Source organism: Tuber melanosporum, assembly GCF_000151645.1.
Source record: "Tuber melanosporum whole genome shotgun sequence assembly, scaffold_43, strain Mel28".
NCBI lineage: Eukaryota > Fungi > Ascomycota > Pezizomycetes > Pezizales > Tuberaceae > Tuber > Tuber melanosporum.
The window spans coordinates 373,466-397,603 of NW_003299088.1; positions in this window are offsets into that span (position 1 = coordinate 373,466).

The window sequence follows — 24,138 nt, forward strand, 5'->3', positions numbered from 1 at the left end:
TCGACTGAGTCATATGCATGAAACCCATGACCTCATAATGAGGTCATGTGCGAAACATAAATCATATGCGCAAGGCACACCCATAAGGTACACTCACAAGGCATACTCATCAGGCGCACGTCTCATGACTCATATTTGAGCCATGTACGAAAGCATCACAAATCCCACACATAACAAATTATATAACTCGAATGAGTCATATGTGTGAAACAATAACATACCTGTGACTCATAACCATATGTCATGTGAAACCCTTTTCCTTACCAAGCCACATTCGTGACATTAGCTCCTCTTTCCCTAAGCCTGAGTTCCATCAGGCACTTTCCCCAAGCTTCAATAGTTCCCGTCCTGCGGAGCGCATGGACCTCTGAAGCCTATTGAACTTGTTGTCCACTTCCCTCCATCTTACCCTTACCGTTTCCAATGTGAGGTTTGCCATCTCGATCCTGTGCCTCTGAACATCGTTCAGCTGTCGTAGTTTTGCAATCATTTTGTTGTTTGCCCAAATTGTGGCTTCTCCCTGACCAAGTTGTTCCCAGAGTCATCGGATTTGACTATGTAGGCTCCTAGTGTCGGGTTCCATTTCTGTCGATGAGTTTTGGGCTCCCCCCTCCCTGGGCCTCATCCTCGAGGTTCTAGCTCTCTGCCATACTGTGGCATCTTTTCCTTTCAACTCTTTCTTTGTCCCATTCTTCTGCGGATAGTATCTCGCAGAGATTTTCTTCATCCTGTGCATCTTGCATGTATCGTTGAAGCACTGTTTCCAGTATTTTAGGACATAGTCTGGGTGTGGACGGAACCTTTTGTGTTCTCTCAGGAACCATCCTGAGCCTTCCATGTCCCCGTAGTATGTGGGATATCCATCGTCATAGCATACCGTCCATGATATGGCGTTATACTGTGCTTGTTTTTCACTTTCCCTGAGTTCTTTGTTGGTTGGCCCCATGAATGAGTATTCAGGGCTGGTCAGGGTTGTTTGGCGGGGGCTATCGCCCCAGCCCTCGTGTTATTGCAGTGGCGTGGGAGCCATTCTCTCACCTTTGTCTTGGTTGAACGTGATTGTTACCTGGGCCGGGCTTGCCTGGGTATCGCTAGTGGAAGGTTGAGATGGCACCTTATCAGTGTTTAAAGTTGTGTGTGAAGTACAAAGTTTTATCGTGTTTGGGCGAATATCCCTTCCACTTGGCTCAGTATTGGAGGTGACCGTGGAAGAAGCGAGAATCGACTGTTTCATTGAGCTTGTATTCTGGTTCTCCATTGCATTCGATTGGAGAAGTAGGAATAATTGTTTGTGAGTGAAACTTGTTGTCATTGTGTAATTCGAGGAGTGAGATGTGGAATATTCTGTGTATTCATATCGTGGGTGGAAGGTCGAGTTTATAAGCTCGGCTACCCACCCTTTCCAGAATCCTAAAGTGTCTGATTTTCTTGTAGTCCAATTTCTTTGATGGTTGCGTTATATGGATATTGTGTGGTATTAGCCATACCATATCTCCCAGTTGTATGTTCGGATCTGGACTTTGGTGCTTATCATATTGTTCTTTTTGCCGTTGTTGTGCTTGACTCATTTCGTATTGTAATATCTCGTGTAGTTTTCCAATATCTGTTTTGTCCGGTATTATACCATTAATTGTATGATATGTGGTCTAACTTTGTGGATGTTGTCCATAATTTGTGAAGAAGGGTGTCATGTCGATCGATTCTTGCTTGCCATTGTTGAATGCGAATTTGGCCATTGATAACAGCTTGTACCAATCATCATATTGGTAATTGATGTAGGCCTGTAAATATTATTCGTGTATTGCGTTTACCCATTCCATTTGTCCATCCATTTGTGGGTAAAATGCTGTGCTCAGCCTTTTTTTTATCCCTATTTCTCGGATTACTTTCTTCCATAGTCCTGATGTGAATAGTGTTCCACAGTCGGTAATAATATTCTTTGAGAGACCGTGAAGTCAGAAGACTTCTTGGAAGAATGTTTGTATAAAATCTCTCGTGTTGATATCTTTTCTGACTGGAATGAAATGACTCATTTTGATCTGATGATCCACTATGACCAAGATGCTATCACAATTTTCTGATGCCAGTAGTTCCATAATGAAATCTATAGTAATTGTTTCCCATGGTCATTCGGGAACTTCCTTCGATTTCAGTAATCCATATGGTGCATGTTTAGCCATTTTTGTCCTTTTGCATATATTACAGTTTTTGACATATCGTTTGACCTCTTCGTGCAGTCCCGGCCAATAGAATGACCTCCTGATAATTCTGTGGTTTTAGCCATTCCTCCGTGTCCTGCCATTCGGATATTGTGGTGTTGTCATATGATGTCTGTCCTTATCTTTTCTTCGTCCGGCATCCATTGTTTTCCATCGTACTACAGGTTTCTATCTTCCCATTGGTATAAATCCAGAGCAATTTCTTTCATCTTCTTTTTCCCTTCTTTCAATGCTTCCCTTATTGTCTGAATTGTCTTGTATTTTTCATTCGCCTTCTCGATTCCTTTGTCTTCCATTGATGTGAATTGGATAATCTCTATTGCCTCGAAGTAGGTTTTTGGTAATAGCGTTCGTTTTTTCTGTTTGATTCTTTCTTCTTCTTTGGTTTGTGGTTTGTCACTTGCAATCCTGATCAGGGCATCCGGCTTTCCACCTTCTTTACACGATTAGTATTTGATTTTGAAGTTGTATTTGCTGAGGTGTTCGATCCACCTTAACTGACAGTCGTTCAGTGCTTTCGTAGTCATGAATGGGACCAGATTCTTATCGTCAGTTAGAGCTCCGACTGGATGGTCGTTGTTGAGAACATATCTACTCCATTCCTTTAATGCTTAAACTATCGCAAATAGTTCTTTGTTTGCAATATCGTAGTTGCACTCTGCAGGGGTCATTGTCTTGGATCGGTAAGACACTGGCCTCCATTTTCCGTCATCGTATTGTTGTAATAGTATGCTTGAGGACACATATTTTGAGGCATCCGTTTCAATCATTGTCCTTCGGTTTGCGTGAAAATGAACCAGTATAGGTGCCGATGTTAGATGCATTCATATTGCATCATATACTCTCTGTTCTGTTTCTCCACGTCCCCATTTCTTGTCTTTCTTTATTAAGTTATAGTGTAGTTTTGCAAGTCTGCTAAATCCTTCTATGAATCTTCGATAAAAGTTGCAGAATCCCATAAAGCATTGAACATCTGTTTTGTTGTTTGGTTTGGCCCAATCCCATATTGCTGCTGTTTTGACTGGGTCTACCTTGTCCCCGCTTCGATTGATGATAAATTCAAGGTATTCCTTTTCTTTTTTATGGAATTCGCATTTTGTAGCTTTGATATTTATTTCTGATCCTTGTATTGCGGTCAGGATATTGCTGATATCGTTCTGGAATTGTTGCATGTTTTCTGAGTAGAAGAGTACGTCGTCCAAGTATACGATATAATATATGTCGAGCTACTTATTGAGTACCTTGTTGATCTATCTTTGGAATGAAGCCGGTGCATTGGTTAGCCCAAAGGTCATAACCAAGTATTCGAACATTCCGTATCTTGAGGCAAATATAGTCTTCAATTTGTCTCCTGCTTTGATGCGTATATTGTAGTTTGCATCCTTGATGTCGAGCTTGGTGAAGTATTTTGCTGACCATAGTCTATCCAGTGCCTCTCCAATTAAGGGTAGTGGATATCGATCTTTCTTGGTAACCTAATTAAGGGCTCTGTAGTCTACACACAGTCTCATTTTTCCATCTTTCTTTTTCATGAATAGTATTGGAAATGCTCCTGATGCAAAGGAGTCTCTGATCTATCCTCACTTTAGGTTTTGCTCGATATACTTCCTAAGTTCTATGAGCTCCGCTTCTCCTAGTGGGTATAACTTCTTATAGGGAATCTCTTTTGTTTATCCCATTTTCTCGTCTTTATCCAGCTGAATTTCGTGATCAATTCCTGGTCTGCGAGATGGTAGCCCCATAGCTTCCTCTTCTTGGAATAGGTTCGTGAATTGATGATATTCCTTTGGAATCAATTCTTTCTATCCTTTTTTGCTTTGGTATTTCTTGTCTTGGATTGCTAGTTCCGTGCTGATATTAATTTTCACTAGGACCGCTTTTTCGTCTTCGTATGTCAATTTGAGAATTCCTGTTATATCTCCTCTTCGATAGTACTGTCCAAAGGCTTGAGCTGTGAGCTTATTGATCTCAAGTCTTTTTATTGTATTGGGCTGGTTTTGGTTTGTACTTCCAAATCCCTTGTCTCCACTTGTATTTTCCTCCAGTCAATCTACTTCATGCAGATCCTCTTTGTTGATTTTTTCGATAATCAACTGTGCGATTCGATTGCCTTTCCGGACTTCATAGTCCTCTTGAGCTAAGTTGATTAGGACCACTTTGATTTCACCTGTATAGTCACCGTCGATTACCACTGCCATAGTCATGAGTTGATGTTTGACAGCTAGACCACTGTGGTGTGCTATCAATCCATTAGTGCCTTCTGGTAGTCCGATGGCTATTCCTGTCGCTATCATTGCCTGCCCATTGGCAGGTATCTTGATTCCTTCCTTGGCATACAGGTCATGTCCTGCTACTCCTTTGGAACCCTTGGTAGGCACTTTTACCTCTTGATCTAGTTTTTGTATCTTGACTCTCTTATCTTGCCGCATCTCGGCGAACTTTGTATGCAAAGTTTCCTCTTCCACTTCTTGTACCGATATCGAGTAGACCACAGGCGAACTGTTGAGACCTCATGTCGCACATAGTTTGCTTGTAAAGGTCATCTTGTTGTCGTTCCAATCGATTGTCAGATTATGGTTTCACAACCATGGCATCCCGAGGACTATCTCACAGTTCTTGAGATCTGCTACCTGAAAGGTTGCCATTTTCCTATAGCTGTCAATGTCTATAGGTACTGTCACTGTATGGGTTATAGAACCCATTGCCCTTCGCTTTCCATCTGCTCTGTAGACTTGTCTTGTGTTCTTCGCTTTTTTGGTGTGGAGGCTGTATTTGTCGAAGATTTTCTTGTCGATAAAATCTGGGGTAGTCCCAGAGTCGAGCATTGCATATATTGTTGTTTCTTCGTGTTTCTCGTTGTTTATCTTCGCCTTGATCGTCACATGATCTCCATCATCTTTTCCCTTTTACGTGTGTAGTGCTGTGTAGTAGTTCGCTACCTTGATGGGTTTTCCAAGTCCACATCTTGGTTCTCCCAGACCACCATTTACTGGGGACCCTCATCATTTTCCGCCACTAAATCTTCTGCGATCATTTCACGATTGTTGCTCTTCTTTTGAGCTTGGAAGCGATTGTTTCCAGTAGCCCTGATCCCTTGGTATCCACTGGCTGGTCAGCTTCTGTATTCTCATATCTGATGTCCTACTTTTTTGTATCTCAAGCAGAGTTTCCCATTCATTCTTCTACCATATTTTTCCTTAGACAGGTTCAGAGCAGGTCCTGCCCTTGATTTGTCCAATTTTATTGGCTCACCTAGCGGTAATGCTCGGTTTTCACCTCGAGTTGCTTGCGGTTTGAAGGTTCCTGGCAAGTTCCTAGATGACAGGGCCATCCTGTGTGCTATAATGTTTTCCGAGTTGTATCGAACCAGGTTTAGCTTGCTTTCCTTATCAATGGCCCATCTTGCAAATCATACTCCTGTGGTGTAACGCGAGTTGGAGATTCCGCACGCTTCACTGATTCTTTCATGGGAGTTTCTCAGGAGGATGATATAGAGGGTAGCATCATCAAACTCTGCCTTGTATTCCAATAGTCTGCATTCGTTCCAGTATGCCGAAAAGGTCTGTTTTCCTTGTTCGAGTTTTTCCAGCTTTCGTCTTGTCTTCTTAGCGTTGGGATCCCCGAATTGTTCTAATAGTATCCACTTCAATTCCTCGTACTTGACCTATTCCCTCTGCTTTCTTCCATCTTGGAAGGGCATGATCAATTGTCTTGCGAGTCACCATAGCAGAGATTCCACATTGAGTATCTTGATCACATCGTAGTGTTCTCCATATCTCTTGATTGCAAAATACCCTTCGCATTGTGCCAGGAATATTTGTAGCTTATCTTCAGCTCCTTCGTATGTGTCCAGTTCTTTTGCTTTCAGTCGTTGAATATTCCCTTGTCCTGTGTTTCGTGTTGCTGCCAGAAATGCCTAAAAGTAATTTTCAGTCATTCGGAGTATGCTAGTGCCTAGTGCCGGAGCGGCCAGGGCCTTTGGTACAGGTACTGCTGATCACAATATTCTCTTGGGTTGTGGGGTTCCTGCAGGAGAGCTATCGATTGAGGATCTCTTCTCTGGGGTTGCTGGACTTGCTACCCTTGCAGGTTCTGCTGAAACATGATCTAAGGCATTGGTGAATCCCCCTAAGTTAAGGTTTTGATAGTCGATGTCAATATCTCCTTCCCTGTCTGGGTTGAAGGATGCGATCATGTATTATTTGGCATCACACTAGGTGATGCTTTGTAATGTAACAATCCTTTCCTGGATAGTTAGTTCTTGGCTACGGAGAACGATACTTTTCTTCTTCTTCTGTTTCTTTTCTTAGTCTTACAATAGCACTAGGCCTCTGCCTATGTTACTGATAGTACATGATCTTTGTCTTCTATCGGGAATGCCTATTGCAAGCTTTCTCTAACTCTTCTTTGTGAAGAGCTCTCCCTGGCTTAACGATAATATTGTAATAAAAATAATGGTCATAAAGGTGTTTTATTCATTAAAGTAATAAGTAGGAAAAGTACTTTGAATTCAATCTAATTTTATTTAAACTCGTACCACCAATACTAGTATATGCCGAGCTCCCACCAGTACAGGGATACTGCTAACTGGTATTCTACTAATTCCAAGCTAACTAAGTCTACGGCCCCGCATCTACTATCCCTGTGTCATGCCCATACGAGAACTAATTACATGCCCATCAAACAACCCACCGCCTGCCCCAATTCAAGTCCATAGCCCCTCTGGTATGAAGCCAGCCAGCTCTAAGTGTAGCCAAAGCTGAGCAAAAGACTGACCCGACCAGGTTCCTAGTCCAACAATCATAAACGCTCTACCACTCAGTCTAAACACCCTCCCACAAAACCCCCACCACAGTAGTAAACCAACAAACATACAAACTAAACCTAAAGGCAGCACAGTAGCAGGGAGAAAGCAACCAGATGTCCACCTCTCGCACCCACATGCCAGGCTGTCGACCTTATGAACTCACTTTGCCGGTTGCCTCCGAAGAGGGTACCAGTGAATTGGACCTGTACCTGCTGCCAGTCTCCCAAACAAAACAACATAAACAAAGGAAATACATAGAGATGGTGACAGACCAAGAAGGTCAGTGGGGCCTATATCCTACCCGTGGTGCCTGGTCCCCTCCCACTGTACCCAGAACCAAACCAAAGAAACTAAACAAACCCTACAAAGCCCAGCTTGCGGAGCCCAAATAAGTCCAACCTGGTGGTAGCAACCCACTATCCGCACAGGTGACCATCAGCCAACTGGTCTGTCGGGGAGCTTTACAGCACTCAGCAGCTTCGTCCAACAGCCCCAGCCAGACTGGAAACACTGAATTAGACCTTGCCTAACCTAATACAGGCCCGACCGGTGCTCGCAGGTACCTCACCCCCCCCCAATCAGCCCCTCCAAGCCCCACACTTCAGTCACTACAGAGCCCATCCAGCCCCCCAGCCCCTCAGACAGATCAACCGTCTGATTGCTCTAGGACAGCCCGTACGTAGTCCCATCAGGCAGCCACTGGTCTTGGCCACCCAACAGAGCTCCATCCCCTGACAACACATAGCCTAGGGGGGCCCACCAGCCAGAGCCAGGAGCCACAAAGGAGGCAGCACCAACATCCGAAGGCACCAGCACCAGCCACACCATCGAACTCAGTGGAACTGAAGCCCAGCCTAGCTGGGAAAGAGTAGGTAGAGCCAGCCAAAGCCAGCCCCCTAGGTCCGGCAACAGGCCAGACCAATGACAGGTAAGAGGCATCTCCAACCGATGTGACTTGAAGGGGCAGGGCGAACAAACAGAAGTAGACAAAGAGAAGGTAGGCCCCACTTGCAATGGGTGAAGCCGCCAACTACAATCCACAACTGAACAACTGAAACACCCAGACAACGCGGATGCCCGACAGCCAATCGTCCCACACCACTCTAGGCCGTAATAAAAACTACACCAGAGGGTAAGATTTGTCAGGGTCAAAGACATCCCCACTGAGGCGAGAAGGGGACACTCGACTGAACCACAGTAAATGCCGCAAGGAGAAAAACTCCAAGGGAACAGTGATAAACCACATCGTAAGATTCCGACTGCAGAAACAAAAATATAATGAGGAGGGGCTGGGCAGGCATTGCCCGGCCACCTGAGGAGTGATGCAGCCGGTACGACGGGTTGATGACATAGGACCATCATCAAGCGAAGCTGTGGGCATTTTATATCATGAAAACTAAGGACTCCATTAAAACCCAACAAGAACACAAGCTGGCCCAAAGAACTACATGGATGATTCCCCCAAATACAAGGGTCCATTCCCCTCAATTCAACGCAAAACCTGTGAGTAGACGATAGACAGAAAGCCGAAGACATTTTACAAAAAGGGGCTTGTAAGCGACCATGATGAAGTGCTCACAGTGCCAGCATCATGAGATAACCAGCAAGCAATAAAATGAGAGGCAAACAAGTAATCCCCCATGCAACGCCAACAGACCTCAACACCAAGGACCCCTGGAACTACTGAGCAAACTTAGATTTCTGTCCCACAATCCAAGGCATCAAGGCCCACCATGGGTGCGAAAGAATCACTCGGGGTAAAGTGACAGCAAGGAGGAGGAAAAGTACTTAGAACAAAGTGTGAAGAACCTATCCTCCTCTACCGCATCGGCCTCCTTATATAGTATTCTTCCTGCCCATAGTCATGTGACCCAAAGTGGTCACATGTGCGAAACCAAATCATAATAAACTAGTCATATGACCAAAGTAGTTACATGCTCAAAACTCAAGACCTTATAGCGAAGTCATGTGCAAAAACTCATAAACCAATCATAACACTATAAACGAGTCTTATGACTCGACTGAGTCATATGCATGAAACCCATGACCTCATAATGATGTCATGTGTGAAACATAAATCATATGCGTAAGGCATACCCGCAAGGCATACTCACAAGGCATACTCATCAGGCGCACGTCTCATGACTCATATTTGAGCCATGTGTAAAAGCATCACAAATCCCACACATAACAAATCATATGACTCAAATGAGTCATATGTGTGAAACAATAACATACCTGTGACTCATAACTATGTGTCACGTAAAAACATTTTCCTTACCAAGCCACATTCATGACACAGGCCCCCAATATTTGACAAGGCTAAAAAACGGCCACTGGAAGCCTTCGTAACATGTGACACAAAAACACGGCGTCTTAGCTGGGATGCTATTTGGGTCAAGATGAATTATGCATGCAATTTGGATACTATTAAGCGGGTTATGCATTCTTTGAGATATAAGTAACGAGTCCCACAGAGAAAATTTACGATTTGACCAGTTAATCACTCAATCTAACTTACTTGGTATCAAGAGAGTTTGAACCGGATAATTGATCATTGGATAAGAGTTTTATGGACTGATGAGTTGTCCTTTTCAACCTCTGGCTTTAGTGCTCGGCCTTGGATAACATGCAATGCCTCGGAAGAGTACCGTGAAGATTGTATTGACACAACATTCAAATCTGGGCGTGAGATAAAAATGATATAGAGGGCTTTTTGTGGCAGGCTTAAATCCAATCTCTGCTTTATCTCAGGAAAGGCAATGATGGATTCAGAACTCTATATGGAGACAGTTATGGAATCACATTTAGTTAGTTTTTGGCAAGAGTGCTGTGAGGAATACAGCTGGGTTAGGGTAGTAGAGGATGGAGCTCCAGGCTATAAAGATCACTCTAATTGGTACTGGTAACTTCATGACGTGGAGTAAATCAGGTGGCCAGAGTAGTCACCTCATTTGAATCTTATAGAGGCTCTTTGGATAGATATGAAAGTGTCACGAACATGGCTTGGCATGGAAAAGGTTTTCGCATGACTCATGATTATAAGTCAAAGGTATGTTATTGTTTCATGCATATGACTCATTTGGGTCATATGATTTATTATGTTTCACACCTGACTCAATTATGAGTCATGGAATGTGCGCCTGGCAATTATGCCTTGCGAGTATACCTTGTGGGTATGCCTTGCACATATGATTTATGTTTTGCTCATGACCTCATTATGAGGTCATGGGTTTCATGCATATGACTCAGTCGAGTCATATGACTTGTTTATTGTATTATGATTGCTTTATGAGTTTTTGCACATGACCTTGCTATGAGGTCATAGGTTTTGAGCATGTGACCACTTTAGTCACATGACTAGTTTGTTATTATTTGGTTTTGCACATGTGACCACTTTGGGTCACATGACTATGAACAGGAAGGACACTATATAAGAAGGCTGATACAGCCGAGGAGGATAGATTCTTCACGCTTTGTTCTAAGTACTTTTCCTTGTCCTTGCCATCGCTTCGCCCCGAGCATTTCTTTCGCCATCATGATGGGCCTTGATGCCTTGGATTCTGAGGGAGATATCTGAGTCCGCTCAGTAGTTCCTGCGGTCTTTGGTATTGAGGTCTGTTAGATGTTACGTGGCGGACTACTTATTTGCTTCTCGTTTCGTCGCCTGATAGTTTCTCACGATACTGTCACTTCGAGCTCTTCATCACGGTCGCATATGAGCCCCTTTCGGTAAAACGTCTACGGCTTCCTGTCTATTGTCTACTTGCAGGTTTCGCGTTCAATTGGGGGGATTGAACCTTATGTTTGGGGGGATCACCGATGTCATTCTTTGGACCAGCTCATGTCTTTTGTTAGGTTTTAACGGAGTCCTTAGTTCTCGCGATACAAAACGCCCTTGGGTTAGACTGATGACCTTCCCAAGTATGAACTCATCGTACCGGCCACATCACTCCTCTGGTGGCAGGGTGGTACCCGCCCAGCCCCTCCTCGTTACGTTCTCGTTTCTACTGTCGGATTCCTACGATGTTGTTTATCGTCCTTCCCTTGGAGGTTTTGTCCTTGCGGCATTTATGGTGCTTAAGTCAGGCGTCTCCTCCTCTCACCTGTGGGGATGGCTTTGACCCTGCAAACTCTTACCCCCTGGTGTGGTTATTGTTGCTGCCTGGGGTAGTGTGGGACAATTGGCAGCCAGGCACTCGTGTTGTCTGTGCGTCTGGGTGGTTCGGTTGTGGTTTGTAGTTGGCAGCTTCACCCATTCCAAGTAGAGCCTACCTTCTGTTTGTTTGCTTCTGTTCGTTCACCCTCCCCCTTCTTGTCGCGTCAGTTGGTGATGCCTCTTGCCCGTCATTCGGTCCGAGCCTGTTGCCGGACCTGTAGTGCTAGCTTTGGCTGGCTCTGCTTACTCTTTCCTGACTCGGTTGGACTTCGGTTCGGCTGTGTTGGATGGCGTGACTGGTGCCGATGCCTTCGGGTATTGGTGCTGCCTCCTTTATGGCTCCTGGCTGTGGCTGGTGGGCCCCCCTTGGCTATACGGTGCTGAGGGTTGGGGCTCTGTTCGTGTGGCCAAGACCAATGGCTGCCTGGTAGGGCTGGGTATACTCTGTCCTGTGGCAAGCGGATGGTTGATCTGTCTGAGGGGCTGAGGGGACTGGATGGGCTCCATGGCACCTGGTGCCTAGGGCTTGGGGGGGGCTCATTGGGGGGGGGAGAGGTGCCTGTAAGCACCGATCGGGCATGCGTCAGGTTGGGCGATGTCTAATTAAGTGTTTCCGGTCTGATGGGACTGTTGGGTGAAGCTGCTGAGTGCTGCAAAGCTCCTCGATGATTCAGAGGGTCGATGGCCACCTGTGTGGATAGTGGGTTGGGACCACCTGGTTGGACTTGTTTGGGTCTTACTTGCTGGGCTTTTGTGGGGTTTCTTTGGTTTCTTTGGTTTGGTAATGGGCATAGCTGGCGGGGGCAAGGCACCACGGGTGGGAGATAGGCCCCACTGACTGTTTATGTCTGTCACCACCTCTATGTATTTCTTTTGTTTATGTGTTTGTTTTGGGGGACAGGCAGCAGGTTCAGGTCCTCCTCACCATTACACTCTTCAGAGGCACTTGGCAAAGTGGGTTCATAGGGTCGACAGCCATGCATGTGGATGCGAGAGGTGGACATGTTGGTCACCTCCTCTTTGCTATTGTGTCGCCTGTAGTTTGGTATTTATTTGGTGGTTTTTTTTTGATGGTGTTTTATTGTGGTGGAGGTTTTGTGGGACGGTGTTCAGACCGGGCGGTATTGGTTTTATATTTTGTTGGATGAGAAATCTGGTTAGGTCGGTCTCTTGCTCAGCTTCAGCCATGCTTAGTGCTAGTTGGCTTCATACCAGAGGGGCTACGGACTTGGACCAGAGTGGGTGCTAGGTTGTTTGATGGTCTTATAATTAGTTCTCGTGCGGGCATGACTCAGGGATGGCAGGTGCGGGGCCGTAGACTTAGTTAGCTTAGGATCAGTGGTATACAGGTTAGCAGTATCCCTGTGCTGGCGGTGGCTCGTCGTATGACAGTGTTGGCGATACAAGTTTAAATAAAATTAGATTGACTTCTAAGTACTTTTCCTCCTTCTTGCACTCCGTGTTGGAAGTGAGCATAACCAATACTTTACCTTATTTCGCTCGCGATAAATACTTCATCCACTTTTGCCTGTTTGTGTTTTTCGTTTTGGGCAGTCGGTTAGTAGTAGTTGTTCTCACTTAGAAGATACTTCGGTGTGAGATATCTTTGGCCTGGTCACGGTAACCACTGAGTATAGTTTAGGCGAGGATGGCATCTTCAACAGCCTCCTCATCCACGGATTCTCCCCCTTCTTTGAGGATATCGTCCCCTGTTCAGTTTCACTCCAACCCTTCCTCCTTGCTTGAGACGGCCTGTACAGCCTTGTCTCTTGTGCCTGCTACTGAGGCCGCCCGTGGCCTTATCCCCACAACTACACTGTCATATATTGCACCTAAGGGAAACTTTAATTTCCTACAGTTTTACCACTGTTATGGGTATCAGAACGCAGTGAACCCGGAGTTTGATGACTTGGTTTGGCAAACGGTCGCTGACGCGACCGTTCCCACAATGAAAGAAGTGGAGGTTTTAATGAAAGGTTTTCTAATTGGGAGGGGCTGCTCAGCCACATGTGGCTTGAACAGGGACACCACCAAAGGACTCTTCATTCTGTTCAACTCCGATCACAGCTCAGAATACTCTCCAGCTCCCGCATCCTCCCCCCCCAAAGACTCTCAGGCCATCGTTCCTGAATTCCCTATATTATGAACCAAAAGTGACTCGACTGCGACTACGGTTGAGTCAAGTTCATGGTCCGCTACCCCTCCCCTCGCTAGAGCCGTCCAAAGCAAGATGTCCTGCTTCCTCCATCAGACCCCTGCATGCAAGGCTGGCTCATCCATTCCTTCCTTTCTGGCCAGGATGTTATCTGGAGAAAGGGCTCTCTATGAGACCCCAAAGTTCAGATTAGATGACCTCGAGGATGAGGATTACAACTCCCCTACCGCTGGGATGAGACGCCGTATGCAGTCAGCATCTCCCGCCTAACGATCCGCTGTGCCAGCTCTTGGACCACAGTATTTTCCAGCCATCAATGTCAATGAAGGCCGGAGAAAACAGATTGTCCCCGCTCTTCTCAGCCAGCTCCTGAACGTAAATCATGGGCGCCTGGCCATTCCCCTACCTGTGAGTCTCCCATCGACCATTGAGGCTACAGCGCATTTCCCATCTCCCCTGGTAACCGAAGACATCCTGCCTACCTCTGAGGTGTTGTCAAGGGACACTTCCATGGATTTGGAAGAGGGTCGCAACTCCGAAGCAACTGGATTGGGCAACAGCATCCATACCCCCTCTCTAGCAATGGTGTCCTCACCACCGGTCTCTGATAAAGAGTGGTGTTTGCAGGAAGGATGGCTCTCGATCTCCCCGGAGGTCTCACACGATGTCCAGGCACCGTTAGAGGTTCACCTTCCGGATACCCAGCCTGAGGAAGCTGATCCTGCTGTGGCCCAGGCGGATCTAATTATGGCAGGAGTATGCAAGATGCTTGATGCAGGTAGGACTCCCTCTCTGGGGCCCTACTCGGATAGTATAATTGAATCCATGTTAGAAGGGCTAGAGGACATCCGCTCTGGCAACACTCAGCCCCTCCTCTCCTCGGAATCTGAGTTAATAGAGGATGATGCTGTGCACAATGTCCAGACCTAGATGAACAATGGCGCTGTATTTGGCAATGAAGGACCAGAGGGCGGGGTGAACTACTGGAGCTGGGTACACCTACTGGAACGGGCAGTAAAGGCAGCGACGGATATTGTTGGCAAGCAAGGGGAAGAGATAGAGATACTATGAGATAAGTTACCCCCCTGACGCCAATCCTCTTCAGTGATATCCGACAATACCCAGTCTACGTTATTGGGAGCTACACCACCCCCTGCCACCGTTAAGGGAAAGGAAGCTGCGACGGCAGCTCCTACAGCTAAGACCTCCTTCACAGAGGTAGTGAAGAGAATGACATATGTGCCCAAGCCTCCTGCTGCTCGGAAAGAGCAGACACCCTCTGCCCGCCCCAAATCAGCAGCCTCCCTGCACCAGTCTAGCAGTGGGAGCTCCTCCAGTGAGGGAGTGGTGACTCTATGTATGGCTCATGGGGGAGAAGGCAAGTCCGTGCACTGGGAAAAAGAGGATAGGGAGGAAGAAGAAAAAAGAAGGGGTAGAAGATGTGGTAGGTGCCTGATCGGTACTGCCAGAAGGAGGAGAAAACCTGCCAGTGGATCTGGTAGCGAGAAGGAAACAGCAACCCTGGCTAAGACTCAGATGAGGAACACTGACAGACAGGAACCAGCTCCCATTACTGGTATACCTGCTACTATGCCAGCTCAATCAGGGCCTGCGGCCATGGCCAGCATCAAGGTAACCGCAGCTCCAATGCGACAAGAGTATAGACAAGTCCCACAAGGACCTCCCCACCCGCTCAACTCGGTACCAGGGCTGCCACAGTCGTCACTGACTCTGGATGCCCGCGGGAGGCATATTACTATGCGCTTTACCACTCGCAAGCAGGTAGCCCTACTAGAGGGTGTGAGCATTGAGGCTATTAAGAATCGGATCAACATGACATTCTCAAACAAATGAAAGATTGGAGGCAGTGTCCCACACATCCGTGCCGGGCATATCCAGCCTGAGATTGGTTGTATCTTTTTGACCCTGGCAGGGCATCCTGTTATGGAATTAGGCAACCAGCTCAACAAGGCAAGGCTCAACCTACTTAGAGAATTGTCGCTCTCGGAGTTCAAGTTTCAGAGGAATTTGGAGAAGGTGAAGATTTTTGTTTCTGGAATCCCGCTTGCTGACACAAGGCAGGGGTCAATATGGAGAGTTGAGGGATAAACTAGAAGCACAGCTTTCGATGGCCTCTACACTGACCTGGAACAATCCAACACTGGTGTAGTGATGGTGTCCATACCAGATATTATAGGGTCCATCCACGCCATGAGACAGGCCAATGCTATAAAGTGTGGCATCTGCTTTGTGGTTGAAAAGAATGAGGCCTTTAGGGAAAGGCAGGCCGAAGGAAAAATATGGTTGAGAGGAGGAGCCCGCAATGTTTGGGTGTTTGAAGAACATAGACCCTTAAAGGTTTGTGGTAAGTGCCTGGAAACTGGCCACTTCGAAGCCACATGTGGTCACCCACCCCGTTGTCGGTTCTGTTTTGGAGTACATTTCTTCTGGGAATATATGTGCAGCGAGCTTGGATGTCCTGGAGGTGTGGGTCAGGCCTGTGGACATACTAGAAGACAATGTTGGCTTTGTGACTGGATGGACCATTTTACTGGATACGGGCAGTGCCCAGGAGTCAGGTCGTCGCCCCCTGCTCTATCGTCCTGGAGTCCTAATCAAGGAGTGGCCCTACAAATGGAAACTGCTAAGGTATCAGAACAACAGGGAAGTCAGACGAGGAGGGCCAAGAGATGACGCCGCAGTCGTGGAAAGTTCCCAATACCACGACTGGTCGAGATCAGTAGCAATGAGGAAGATGAAGAGCCCTGTCCAAGGTCAGATAAGACTAAGGGTAAGGAACCTGAATGCCCCTCACCCTTACCAGCGTGTGGGATTTTGATAACTACAGCCACATTCAAACCCTACCGGGAAGATACTTTTTGGACTGCCTGGGACCAGGATAGTGGTGCTTCTTATGCCTCTGGCCCTTGTGGCCCGAGTGGATCAGTTGAAGCCCTCTCTTAATGCTTATTACGACAATGGCATTAAACGTAGGGAGGAGTAGTCATAATCAGGTACTGGCACTTGATTTGTTTTCCTTTGTTGATTTGTTTTTTATTATTGAACTACCGGTGGACCTGGAGGGGATACATGTACCCATAGATGTTAATGGGTGGGATTTGTTTTCCTTTGTTAGAAGTCGGGTGTTGAGGTGTTTGTTAGATCCCATATTTATGGGATGTTTGAGATGGTGAGGTATGGAGAGAGTAGTGCCAGTGTTGGCTATTGGGAGAAGAGGTTGAAGAAGGTACTTACAGGAGTTTACTTGCTGCCCAGTTATTCCAAGGACCAATTTGTTGGCTGGTTGGACGAACTCGGGGAATCAGACATCGTGTTTGGTGACTTCAATGCCAGACACCAGGATTGGGACCCCAACGTGGACCACAACAATACGGGTGGATGGTAGCTAAAACAGTGGTTCATGGCCTCAATGCACAATATGAACATGGTTCCCCCAACAGTACAAACATTTAGGGATGTTTCCAGAATTGACCTTTGTCTACACCAGGCACCAGACGTCAGACATCGATACCTCGATACTGCTGGCTGTGAGCATAGTGCTCAAGCCCTGAAATTGGCAATCGACCCCCCTGATAATATCATGCATAGGAGGCCAGCCTTGAAGAAGGCAGTCTGAGAAAAAGTTGGGAAACAGTTGGACATCCTGCAAGAGGTGGAAGATGGGAAGGGGTGAGAAGGGGTGAGACAAGTGGTGGATACACTCCCACGGGCCTCCATTGGCAGAGGTCAGTGCGAGTGGTAGACACCCAAGGTGGACAGGATGAGGCTTGATATGGCCAGGCTACGTTGATACTCCAAACTCAAGGCGGAGCGGACGGAGGACTACAAATTGGCCCGATGTGTATACCGAGCATGCCTGCTAAGGGCTAGATTCGAACATATCGGGGAAAAGATAGCTGAGAGCCAAGACCCAGATATTTTTAGGTTTGCACGGAAGGTGGAAGCTAAGCGAACCCTTCCCTCCATAGCATGACCAAATGGGGCCTATGCTACTACACATTCAGAAATTCGTAACCTGATTGCACAGCAGTTGTCCCCTGTCAACCCCACCTCTTGGGAGGATTCCAAGATCGATATGGACAGTACTCAAGAGATGAAAGTTGCCCTTTCCAGGTCCCCTACAAATACAGGCCCAGGTGAGGATGATATTGGCTATCCCTTTGTATAGTTTTGGAAACAATGAGATATGACAACATTGAGGCGCCTAGTGGACTACGGGCTGCGGCACAATATTCCAGACTGGCACAAGGCTGAAGTAGTACTTATACCTAAACTGGACAAACCCAGGTACGACGTCGTGAAATCCTAGAGAATGATACACCTCCTGCTGACACTGGCGAAAGTTGCAGAACAGGATGTCCTGTTAAGACTGGCCGCCTGCCTTGATCTGGGGGAAACACAGTTCGGATCTCGACAGAAGCGAGGCATTCATGATACCGTGGCAGTAGTCTTTGAGTTCCTACGCCATAACGAGGGGTACAAAAGACTGATCTTGTCAATGGACGTGGAAGGGGAATTTGATAATATTGATATCGATCTCTTGTCAGACTTTCTGGTAGCTAGGGGGTGACCTGTATACCTTTGCCAATGGATCCGGCAGTGGGCCTCGTGTCCGTCAGTACGCTTTCACTTCAACGGATGCATCTCTTGCCCTTACCATATCAGTAAAGGCGTACCTCAGGGCTCACCCCTTTCCCTATTCCTTTTCAGAGGATATGTGGCAGATATATTCAGGCCACACATGTGATACTCTCCCGCTATAAGTCAGTTGGTAGTTTCGTACTTCGATGACGGAGTCATTATGGTAGCGGCGGAGTCAAGTAAGGCCACCCGATACCATGCGGGAGAGATATTTGCAGACGGTGACTGCATAGTCAGAGCCAGGAGAATGGAGTTCAGTGCCCTCAATACTCAATGGATTGGGTTTGGAGATAAGACATGGAAAGGAATGGAATTGTTAGGAGAAATGGAGTTGCCTTCGGAGGACTTACAGGTTCTTGGGTATAGGTTTAATGTATTTCTTAATTTTTCCTCTCATGTAAAGTATTGGTTGGAAAGGGGGTTGGGTGTTAGGAGAAGGATTTTGGCGTTGGAGAGAAGGTTTGGGAGTGTTGGTGGGCTAGGGGCGTGGGAGACTTACCGCTTAGTGCAGGCAGCCTACCATCTGACTGTCTACTACGGACTTGAGTTTGGAACCGACCACGTATCGTATGTAAAGCAGATTCAGGTCCACATTAACGACTGCCTCCAATCAGTATTTCAAACACCTATCAGGTTGGCAAACAACATACTGCTAGCCGAGTTCGGAACGCCGCCTATTGCTGTTCAAGGAAGATACCTGCAACGAAGGTGTTATAGTCGGTTCATCAATTACCGGTACTGTGACCAGCATCCATGGTATGGGGAAATACAACTACAATGGAAGGAGGAGGGCATGGTGGCGCATCGGCAGACTTCGAACAAGAAGCCCACCTGTCGTCTGACAGTCTCAATTGGGAAAGGCAAGGCGGTAATGGCTGCACACTACCAAGTGTTGAACTCGGCCCTCTGTACATCTTCAGATGTGTTTATATACACGGATGGATCCAAGTGCTCTAAAGAGGCTGGTGTAGCCTGGGCGGTGTTTGAGAGAGGGGCCTTGACCCATGTTGATGGGTGCTCGGTTCCTCCATCCTGGAGCATTGTGGAATGTAAGTTGTTTGCTGTTGTATGTGCCCTGTGGCAAGCACAGGATGTAGCCAAGAGACGACTAGTACATGTGTTCTTATATTGTGTGCCGGCCCTCATCATAGTTGACAATATGTTTTCGGATGGTGACTTGGCTGAGCTGTAGGAGGTAATTATACCCCTATTGAATGCATTCTCACAAGTCAGCTTTGGTTGGGTCCCCGGTCACATGGGCATTAATGGCAATAAGATAGTTGACGTGAAAGCTAAAGCCTGTGTCAGACACCCCTTGAGCCTCCTGCTTTGGGAAGGGGTTAGCTTTGGGATTGGTCATGTGGCCCTGGCTAGGGAACTGCGTAAGGAAGAATGGGGGATCTGGCACGTTAGGGAAGGGCACGAGTACTATGTCCAGGAACTGAAAGCACCCCGGCACCTTCGAGGCCTGACCCCAATGGATTCCCATGTTTTGTTAAGGATCCGCAGTGGGACGGGCATGGTTGGCCATGACAATTGTGAAGGGAAGGAAGGCAGACACCACTGGACTGAGTGCCCCCGCTATGCTCAGGGATGTCCTGCTAATGAAGACTTGTATCAGGATTCGACAGTCCTGAGGTGGAAGCGTTGGTGGACAGGTCATTAGTGGCTGGGTCTGGGAATCCCTCACCATGTTGGATTAGTAGATGGAAAATTGGTGGTAGCAGGTAATCCCTTTGACAGCACATTAATGGTGGAGAGAAATGGGGGGACAGTGTTGGTAGGAGATCCTACAACCTGTACCCGGTGCGAGAAGAGACACAACGGTAGTGGCTGCATTTTGCCAGGCGAAGTGACACTGCCAAAGAAGTGGTTCTTTTTACCTGACCAATGACAATGCGAGTGTCCCTGTTATGGTACTACTATTTCCACTACAACTACCAAGAAACACGCCACCTTCGCAGCCCCGGTGCTAGCAGATATGTCATGATCCATTTTGGCATTCTCAGCATCTGCAGTGGGACGAGCTGAACCTGGTGATGTGGACGTCGGTGGTTTTGAGGTAGGCTAAGGTGAACGGGATGCTGAAGGAACCCTGCTGCCTCTTTTGTGGTTTGGTGTTGGTGGAAGGATATTTGGACCTTGGGTTGCATTACAAGAGGATGGAGGGATGTTGGGACAGACTGTAGGTTTCCTTTGTTGAGTATGTGGATCAAATTGTGATGGGGGCGGATAGGGGTAAGGGTATGTAACAGTGGTTGGGTGGCAAGGTGGGAAGACACGTTAATCCGGGACAGCACTAGTCGCTACGAGCCCCCATGAGCCCACTTAGGTAGTGATTTGTGGATTTTTGTTTGGGAGGAGTGGCTGCGAGGTGGAATAGTCTGCGGTAGTGTATTTTAGATAGTTTGTTTCATGGGGCGTGGGGGAGACTAGTCGTATGCCAGTGTTGGTAGTACTAGTATAAATAAAATTAGATTGAATTTTAAGTACTTTTCCTCCTTCTTTCACCCCATGTCGGATGTGAAGGTTCGGTGTCAATCCAATCAGAGTCCTTGATTTCTATCTCACGATAGGCTTCAAGTCTTTAACTTTGAACACCTTTCGAGGGCTTCGTTGTTATACCTCCTACTACGTTTGCTGAAAGTCTTTTCTTCCTTCTACCTATCCTTTCGGTTGTTCACTATAGTCACTACCTTACTGTCACAGTAGCTAAGCGAGCCTCCGACCCGTCTGCCACGTCCGCTCTCCATTCATCACTGGTTCTGTCTCATACCGTTGAGAAGAACTTCACCCCAGAGGCCGAAGTCTCTCACCTTCGGCATCACATCTGCCTCCTTTCAAGGCGACTTCATCACACTGGGAAGGAGATATCTGCCTTATTGGCTGCCCTCGAGAATGAACATCCTATTAATCACAATTATCTCACAATGTTGGCGGCTGAAACTCCTATGGTTATCCTCTCTTCGCCTGTCCCCTCGGCCACTTCGGTTACTACAGTGGTCTCAGTTGAGTGGGAGTGGGTTAGACCCTAAGACATCTCAGGGTCTAGCAGAGGAGCTCCCTTGGGGGAATGTTGCACTGCCAGTTATCCCTGCCCCTCCTGCAGCTTTGATTGTAGATGGTGGTGTAGGTAGACTTGTTCCTAATTCATTAGGGCTGGTTGAGATGCTTGCTCATGGTTTGAATAGGGTGGGTCCTAGTATGGTACCACCAGCTGTGGTGGTATTACCCCCTTTGGCGGGGCAGGTGCCTGAGTCCTCTGTGGCTAAGCTTGTGGCTGGTCAGAGTAATACCTCTAGTGGCATCCCTCCTGTAGCAGTGTGTAGTGATGAGAGTAGACCAGTCACTCCTGTTACTAGACCTACACATGGGGGTGGGAAGGGGAAGAAAAACAAGAAGCGCCAAGTCAAACAAGACCAGACCTCACCTGTGCCACTTGTCCCCAACTCGGAAGGGTCATTGCCTTTGCTGGTTCGCCACCTGCGGAGCGAGCTGAGGAGTTGGAGGATGAGCTGAATACTTGGGTATGTTCAGTCAAGTGCCGGCTGCTTGGGGACTGTCTCGATCTGGCAGCTTCCATTGAGGTTTTTAGGCTGCACTGCTAGTGTAGTACACTCCAGATTCTCTATACCCGTTCGTACCTGCTTGGCTAGGAAGCATTTGTCCTGTAAGTTGGCTTTCCCAGGGGTCTACATACTTGGACTTTTGGGTGTTTCTTTTATTTGGGAATGGGGACGGGTGCTGGGACAGTCGGCGGGGTGTCCCGGGATCATTAAGTGGGGACGCTCGGGTCAGCTTCTACTGTGGAGAAGGTTTTTTATGGGGTCACATTCAGGTGATGGTAGTGGAATTTTTGTGTTTTCTACAGGTAGCTTGGCAGGCAGGTAGGCTAGGCTGAGGTGAACTTTTCTTTACCAATCATGGCTTTGTATTTAGTGTTTATGTTGGGGCATAGTGTGGGCATGTTTGAGGTACAGGGTTGGAGGTTTAGTTAGTTTGTAGTTAGTGGTATCCAGGACGCGACAATATGGGAGCCCGGCCCTGGGGCTCGTCAGATGCCAGTATTAGCAGTATGAGTTTAAAATAAAATTAGATTGAATTCTAAGCACTTTTTCTACTTATTTCTTTAACAAATATAAAACAACTTTACAATCATTATCTTTATTGCAACGTTATTGTTACGCCAAGGAAAGTTCTTCATGAAGAAGAGTTAGAGAAAGCTTACAATAGGTGTTACCAATAGAACACAAAGGTCATGTACTATCAGTAATGTAGGCAGAGGCCTAGTGCTATCGTAAGATGAAGGAAAGAAACAGAAGAAGAAGAGAAGTATCATTTCCCATTGCCAAGAACTAACTATCCTAGGTGGGATCGTTACATTACAAAGCGTCACCTAGTATGATACTAAACGATTCAAGACAGCATGCTTCAACCTAAATAGGGAAGGAGATATCGACATCGACGATCAAAACCTTAACTTAGGAGGATTTAGCAACACCCTAGATCATGTTTCAGCAGTACGCTCAAGGGCAACAAGCCCAGTAACCCCAGAGAAGGGATCACCAGTCGATAGCTCTCCTGCACGAAACCTACGACCCGAGAGAATGTTGAGATCAGCAGTACCTGGGCCACAGGCCCCGGCCACTCCAGAACTAGGCACTAGTATACTTGGAAAGACTGAGAATCAGTTTCAGGCATTTCTGCCAGCAACACGAAACACAGGACAAGGAAATATCTACTGACCGAAATCAAAAGAACTGAACACATACCAAGGAGCCGAAGATAAGCTACGAATATTCCCGGCACAATGTGAAGGGTATTTTGCCATCAAGGGATATGGAGAACACCAAGATGAGATCAAGATTCCCTAACCGGAATCTCTACAAAGGGGACTCACGGGATAATGGATCATGCCCTTCCATGATGGAAAAAAGCAGAGGAAGTAGGTCACATACGAGGAATTCAAGGTGACACTCTTCGAACAATTCAGGGATCCCAACACTAAGGAGACAGCACGACGAAAGCTGGAGAAACTCCAACAAGGAAAACTGACCATCTTGGCAAACTGGAACGAATGCAGACGATTGGAATACAAGGCAGTGTTTGATGATGCTACTCTCTACATCATCTGCCTAAGAAACTGCAGTGAGAGATTCTGAGAAGCATCGGGAATCTCAGTCACACACTACATCACAGCAGAATGATTTGTAAGATGTGTGACCAATAAGGAGAGCAAACTAAATCAGATTCGAAACAACTGAGAAAATACCATAGCACACAGGGTGGCCCAATCATCCAGAAACGTGAATGGAACAGTCAAACCACAGGCAGCTCGAGGTGAAAGCAGAGCATTACCATCAGGAGAGCCAATGGAGTTGGACAAATCAAGGGCAGGACCTGCTCTGAACCTGTCGAAGGAAGAATACACTAGAAGAATGAATCGGAAACTCTACTTCAGGTACGGAAAAGCAGAACATCTAATACGAGAATGCAGAAGCCAACCTGACATTGGATACCAAGAGACAAGGGCTGTTGGAAACAATCACTTCAGAACCTAAAAGAGGAGCAATATTTGCGAAATGATCACCAAAGATGAACAGGTAAAAGACAATAAGGGTCCCCAGTAAACGCTAGTCTGGAAGACACAAGATGTGGACCTGGAAAACCCATTAAATTAGTGAACTACTATGCAGCACTACACATGCAAAGAGGTGAAGAAGACGGAGATTATGTGATGATCAAAATGAAGATATACAACAAAAAATGCGAAGAAGCAATGATATATGCAATGCTCAACTCAGGAGCGACTGAAGATTTCATCGGCAAGGAAATCTGCAACAAATACGGCCTCCACACCAAGAAAGCGAAGAAAGTGAGACTAGTCTACCTAGCAGATGGAAAGCCAAGTACCCTATTCCCTATAACCCATACGGTAGAAGTACCTACAGACATTGACAACCATAGAGAAATGGCAACCTTCCTGGAAGTAAATCTCAAAAACTATGAGATAGTTCTAGGGATGCCATGATTATGAAGACAAAACCCAACAATGGACTAGAATGAGAATAAGATAACCTTCACAGCGAACTATGTACGACACAATGTCTCAATAGTTCGCCTGTGGTCTATTCGA